The sequence below is a fragment of the Choristoneura fumiferana genome, chromosome 25 (genome assembly GCF_025370935.1).
Source record: "Choristoneura fumiferana chromosome 25, NRCan_CFum_1, whole genome shotgun sequence".
In the NCBI taxonomy this organism is placed as follows: Eukaryota; Metazoa; Arthropoda; class Insecta; order Lepidoptera; family Tortricidae; genus Choristoneura; species Choristoneura fumiferana.
The window spans coordinates 3,982,016-3,988,695 of NC_133496.1; the positions used below are offsets into that span (position 1 = coordinate 3,982,016).

Here is a 6,680-nt window from a genome sequence, read left to right on the forward strand (position 1 = left end):
AGTTATTAAATATGTTAAAAATAGCTTTACTGAGTCTATCCTGACTAAAAAAATCATAAAAAACCTAATGAACCATCTTTAAGTGTGTTCAAAATTAACCATCTGAAGTGCTCTGCCCCTCCTTCACCCCCGCAGCCCTCTTCAATACGCTAGTAATGCACTGACCAAGACAGACAAACGATACGTGCTCGCGTGTGGTTGTGTGCGCCGTAAAAGTGTGCCCTGTGATCCTAAAGTGACCCTATCCCGCGGGAGCCTACTCATCGTAGCAGCCGTCTAACCCAGGTACCGTGCACGTTGACTTTCACTGACTTAACTTTCTCCATTTCATAATTTTCTCCCTTAAACATTTGGTAGCAGAGCGTGGTTCGATCCCCTCTTTAGTATTTAGTTACAAACTTTAAATAACGTTACATTCCCGTGTGCATATTTTGGCCCTCCTCCTAAATAGTTCGGTACTATTTACCTAAAGTTTTAAAACGTAAATATTCTATTTATGCGAGATTCACCGTTCGCCTGGGCAGCGCCTATTGTTCTTACGCTTACCTGAGCCGAACCTTTTTTTGCAGTATCGATTTATTATTGCCAATTAATTTGGCATCTTGAGTCTTATTTGCAAGTATCGAAGGTGCAACTGTATTGATATAATAAAATATTTAACCAGAGTTGTTTACGAAGTAATCTGTTGTCAAGTTCATTAATATGATGGGTGATCGCGGAAACAATGATACTATGAGATCAACGTTATATACGGAAACCGCGGATTATCGGAACTCCATCGGGACTTTAAGACTCACTAGCGACTGGCTATTAAACGTGCACCGAGAACTTAACACCGCGCCCCAGGCACGGTTAGTAGTCTACCTAGACGACCTCGATGAACAATACAAGGAGTTCCGTGCGGCCAGCGCTCAGCTTCTTGGCGGACTTGACCAGGCTATCGATGTCGAGGAATACAATTATGTACAAAGTCTTGTTACTTCATTGCGTGATAAAGTCACCGATATAAAAATTAAGAGAAATGAATTGCTGCCGCCTCCGCCTACTAATGCGTCAAGTACACCCTCCCGCCCCACAATGGCGGAGCGGGCTACCCTAGTGGGTTTCGACGCCGACCGTCCCCGTCTACAAAAACTTCCTGACCTTCCGATACCTACATTCAATGGGAGACCGGATAGCTGGATTAGCTTCATTGACCAATTTGATAGTGTAGTCGATTCTCGACTCGACCTCCTTCCTACACAAAAGATGCACTATCTTATGAGTGCACTGTTCGATGAACCCAAACGTCTTATTCAACACTTGCGTGTGGAAGCCGGCAATTATTCCGTTGCTCGAGATCTTCTAAAAAGACGATATCATAATAAACGCGCTTTAGCGGATACCTACATATCACAAATAACTTCACTACCAGACGTTAGTTCGAAACTCGTCGGGCTGCGTGCATCCTTCTTAAATCCGCTCCTAACTGCCTACCGGTGCTTAGAGCGCCTCGAATTGCCCGTTAAGCAGTGGTCCTATATATTGTTTCACATATGTTTCGGAAAACTCCCGACTGACCTTAGGTCAAGATTTGAGCGGCGAGAAGGTAGTGGCCAAACGGCGCTCCCCACATTTGACAAGTTGATAGATTTCTTGGAAGAAGAATGCCGCCATTTCGATAATGTAGGTAATACGTTCGTAGTTGACGCACCGCGACCTGCCTTCACAAGGACGCACCCGGCAGTAGGCCCGTCTCGCCGGGTTTTTGTCACTGAAACGGCACCCCGCGTGCCCAGGTGTGCTTTGTGTGCTAGCTTCTCTCATTATATCCGTGAATGCCGCGAGTTTTTGGACATGTCCCCGCGTGACCGCACGATGTTTGTGAAAACACATGGTCTATGCTACAGATGTTTGGATCAGCATCCAATCGCATCATGCTCCCGAGATTATCGTTGCGGTACTTGTCGACGCCCCACGCATCACTCTCTTCTGTGCTTCAATGATCCTCGCCGCGCAGAGTCCCCCTCTCCTCCGGTGCCTCGTTCAGTGTCATTTCGCCAACAGCCTGAGCCAGCCCGACCGGGCTCCCCACATCCCCGCATGGGCGGGGGTCGTCACTACTACACCACATCCCGATCCCCCCCTCGAGCAACCCCACCTGCATCCCCCCGTGCTTCGCCGCGAGCGTCACCATCGCGAACTTGGCACCGCGCCACCGCTCGCTCTCCTACCCGTTACTCCCCCCCACCCTTCCGTCGCATGGAGCGCTCCCCCACCCCTACAATAAGTAGAGATAGGCGTGCAGCATCGCCTTACACCCCGCGGCAAGTAGCTCATCGTGACTCTCATAATGAGAGCCAGCAATGACTAGCCAGCTCCTCTCCATCATCCCTGACCCCTCGCGCCCCTACTATCATAAACTCTGATCTCGTTCTACTTCCTACGGCCATTATCCATGTTCGGAGCTCTAGCGGATATTACTTCGAAGCTCGAGCACTTTGTGATACTGGTGCCCAAGGTTGCCTCCTTACAACAAATTTAGCAGTTACCCGATTAAATTTGCATCTCTCCACTCCGTCCAGCCCCTTACATGTTAGAGGTATCGGGAATATTCCGTCTGTGCCCGTGCGTGGTTGTGTCCACCTCACCTTCAAACCTGTTCATTCCTCTCATCCAGTCATCACAACAGCTGCGATGGTTATTGATGACATTGCTGGAACCCATCCCGACTTAGAGTTGCCTAGGTCAGTCCTGTCTTGTACTAAATCCCTTCCTTTGGCTGATACCTCCTTTTATCAGCCCAACTTAGTTGATGTCCTTTTAGGCGCAGACGTCTTGGGTTCGCTGTTGCTTTCGAAGACGATTCAGCTGATTCCTAATGGACTGACTGCGATCTCGACTGTTTTTGGTTATATTCTTTCAGGGCCTATTGCTAATCTCCATTCCCCTGATCATCCCATCACTGGGGTTTCTCTATCACAGATCGTCGAACGCTTCTGGAAGCTAGAAGAAGCCCCTGAGTTGCCTCCAGTAAATCCTCAAGATACAGAGTGCGAGAACCTTTTTAAATCATCTACCAGAAGAAATCCCGATGGGACCTTTATAACTAGACTGCCTTTCCTTAGCGAGCGTCCCTCCCTAGGCGAATCCTTCAGTATAGCACATCGACGTTTTCTTAATTTAGAGAAGCGGTTGCAAGGCGATTCCTTCCTGAGATCCAAATACATAGAATTCATGCGCGAGTATCAGAACCTTAAACATATGTCTTTGTCGATTATAGACCCTCAAACGGTGGAGCATTACTTCATTCCCCATCACGGTGTTTTTAAATCCGGAAACACGGAAAAACTGAGAGTAGTGTTTGACGGCAGCTGCGCCACTTCTAATGGTGTCTCTCTCAATCAATGTCTTCATACCGGGCCTAAACTGCAGCGCGATATCACCCAAATTCTGCTTAACTTTCGTAGACATTCAATTGTATTTGTCACAGATATCCGCATGATGTTTCGTATGTCCTGGGTTCATCCTGACGACAGGCGATACCAACTGATATTGTGGCGTGAGTCCCCGTCTGATCCTCTTCTGACCTACGAACTTAACACGACTACATATGGTTTGCGGTCTAGCCCCTTCATCGCAAATCGTGTTCTCCTTGAACTGGCAAATCAAGAACGATCTAGATTCCCAAGAGCAGCCGCAGTCGTTGAATCTGATATTTACGTAGACGATTGCCTAACTGGAGCATCTACCCTTGAGGAAGCCCACCTCCTTAAAGCAGAACTTGAGTCCTTGATGCTAGCAGGTGGTTACGAGTTACGAAAGTGGCTCTCTAACAGACCCGAGCTGCTGAAAACGTTACCTCAAACCCATTTGCAGCCTCTTCATACCATACAGGATAGTGAGAATCCTCAAACGGTAGCCGTGCTTGGTGTCCAGTTTAATCCTGTAGTCGATGCCTTTACCTACACATCTCGACTTGACAAGGATAGGTGTCCCACCAAAAGAAAGGTACTCTCCTTGGTAGCACGTACCTTTGACCCCAGTGGATGGATCTCGCCTGTGGTCTTTAAGGCCAAGGTGTTTATCCAGCGTCTCTGGTTATCAGGCTTAAATTGGGACGAACCCCTCACCCCTGATTTGGCTGCCGAGTGGTTGCTTTTTACAGATGACTTGGTAAACATAAATAAGGTTCTAGTCCCAAGATGCATTTTACCTGAAAACCCCTCCACGTTTACTTTACATGGGTTTTGCGACGCTTCAGAGGCTGGATTTTCTGCAGTCGTATATCTTCGCGCTGTAGACCAGCAGGACAATTGCTCCGTCCATTTATTAATGTCCAAAACTAAGGTTGCCCCAGTCCGGACTCGTTTGACAATTCCAAAACTGGAATTGCAAGGAGCAGTACTCCTTTCCAAATTAGTTCAACACGTTGCCTCCTGTCTGCAGAAAACAATAGTGTTGGACGCCATCCATACCTGGACGGACAGCCAGATTGTCTTAGCTTGGCTGAAAACTTTACCTCATGACCTTCAGACCTTTGAAGCAAATAGAATCTCCCAAATTAAGAATGCAACCATTCAATCCCTGTGGAGACATGTTCCCGGTGAAATCAACCCTGCTGACTGCGCTTCTCGTGGTTTATTGCCTCATGCCCTTATAGATCATCAACTCTGGTGGTCTCCCCATTGGCTAACACAACCTCCCTGTACTTGGCCGTCAGACCTGCCCTCACCACCTAACTTGCTTCCTGGGTTGCGTTGTCTCCTTCTCACTAGTCCCACCCTCCCGGCTTGTGCTAACTTTCTTTTAGACCGGTTTAGCTCATTTCAGATGTTAATTGGTGTTACAGGATTCATTTTGAGATTTTTACATAATACTCGCCATCCTAATTCACGTGATTCATCTCCAGTCCTATCTGCCGCTGAACGTAAAACTGCTCTTCATTTTCTTATAAAACAGGTTCAGGCTGAATCATTCCGTGAAGAAATTGAACTTCTTAAACGCGGTGTCCAAATTCGCTCCGCAATTCGAAACCTGAGTCCTTACCTGGACACCGAGGGACTCGTGAGAGTCGGTGGTCGAATACGACATTCTGACATTCCCTTTGATGCACGTCATCCGCTCCTCCTCCCTAAATCTGGGCATTTCGTGAAGATATTAATAACTCACTACCACGAGGAAAACTCGCACGCCCCACCTGGTGCCTTACATGCCATACTGTCTCGTGAGTTTTGGATTCTATCCGTTCGCAGGCTCATAGGTAATGTCCTCTTTAAGTGCCTAGCTTGTTACCGATTGAAGGCCGCTACAAGGCAACCGTTTATGGGTGACTTACCCAAGGATCGTGTGACTGCTGCACGACCATTTCAGGGTGTAGGTACGGATTTTGCTGGGCCATTCTACACGAAAATCCAAGCAACTCGAAACAAAAGGCTCGTTAAAACCTATTTATGCGTTTTCGTGTGCCTCGCATCCAAAGCAGTTCACCTTGAGGTGGTTTCGGACCTCACTACCGAGGCTTTTATCGCCGCACTTACTCGGTTTTCATCGCGACGTGGTCTCCCATCTCTTATCCGATCGGACTGTGGCAGAAATTATGTAGGTGCGGATAATTACCTACGAGATATTCACACCTTCCTTTACCAGCATAAAGACTCGTTAGGATATGAGATGTCAAAACGTGGCATCACTTGGATCTTTAATCCACCTACAACACCGCATTGGGGCGGATTATTCGAGGCAGCTGTTAAGTCAGCCAAGACGCACTTAAAGCGTGTTATTGGTGACACCCCACTGACCTATGAGGAGCTGACCACAGTTTTTACGAAGATTGAAGCAGTTCTTAATTCACGGCCCTTGTGTTCTTTATCAAGTGATCCTAATGACCTTGAAGTACTCACTCCTGGTCATTTTATAATAGGACAACCTTTAACCGCGGTTCCTGAGTATCCATTTAACGATGTCAAAATCAATCGTATAACGAGATTTCAACTTGTACAGCAGATTACCCAACACTTCTGGTTAAGGTGGCATCAACAGTATCTATCGACGCTGCAAATGAGACCAAAATGGACATCCTACACAGATCCACCCTCCGTTGGTGACCTAGTCCTTCTTAAGGAAGATAATGCTCCCCCTTTAGAATGGCGACGCGGCCGTATTAGCACTGTATTCCCTGGCAACGACGGAGTTGTCCGTGTTGTAGAGGTCAAAACTGCTAGTGGTGTCCTGATCAGACCCGTAAATAGGGTTGTTTGCCTTCCCATTGACTCGTAACTTAGGTCCATAAACATAGTAATGTTTAGGGCGGGGGTATGTTCAAAATTAACCATCTGAAGTGCTCTGCCCCTCCTTCACCCCCGCAGCCCTCTTCAATACGCTAGTAATGCACTGACCAGACAGACAAACGATACGTGCTCGCGTGTGGTTGTGTGCGCCGTAAAAGTGTGCCCTGTGATCCTAAAGTGACCCTATCCCGCGGGAGCCTACTCATCGTAGCAGCCGTCTAACCCAGGTACCGTGCACGTTGACTTTCACTGACTTAACTTTCTCCATTTCATAATTTTCTCCCTTAAACACTGTATCTCTTCATTCTGAAACCGGTGAACCGATTGAGATGAAATTTGGTATAAGATATGTAGTTTGAAATCCTGGAAAGGGACTTACGATATTTTTAATCCAGGAAAATTGCGTAGATC

At 47.2% G+C, this 6,680-nt stretch overlaps 1 protein-coding gene across 1 annotated transcript in view; it reads left to right on the top strand.

Annotated features, from left to right (window-relative positions):
- dsd (attractin-like protein dsd) overlaps nt 1-6,680 on the top strand; it is a gene marked incomplete in the record, with an annotated part of 43,375 nt that overhangs the window by 21,357 nt on the left and 15,338 nt on the right.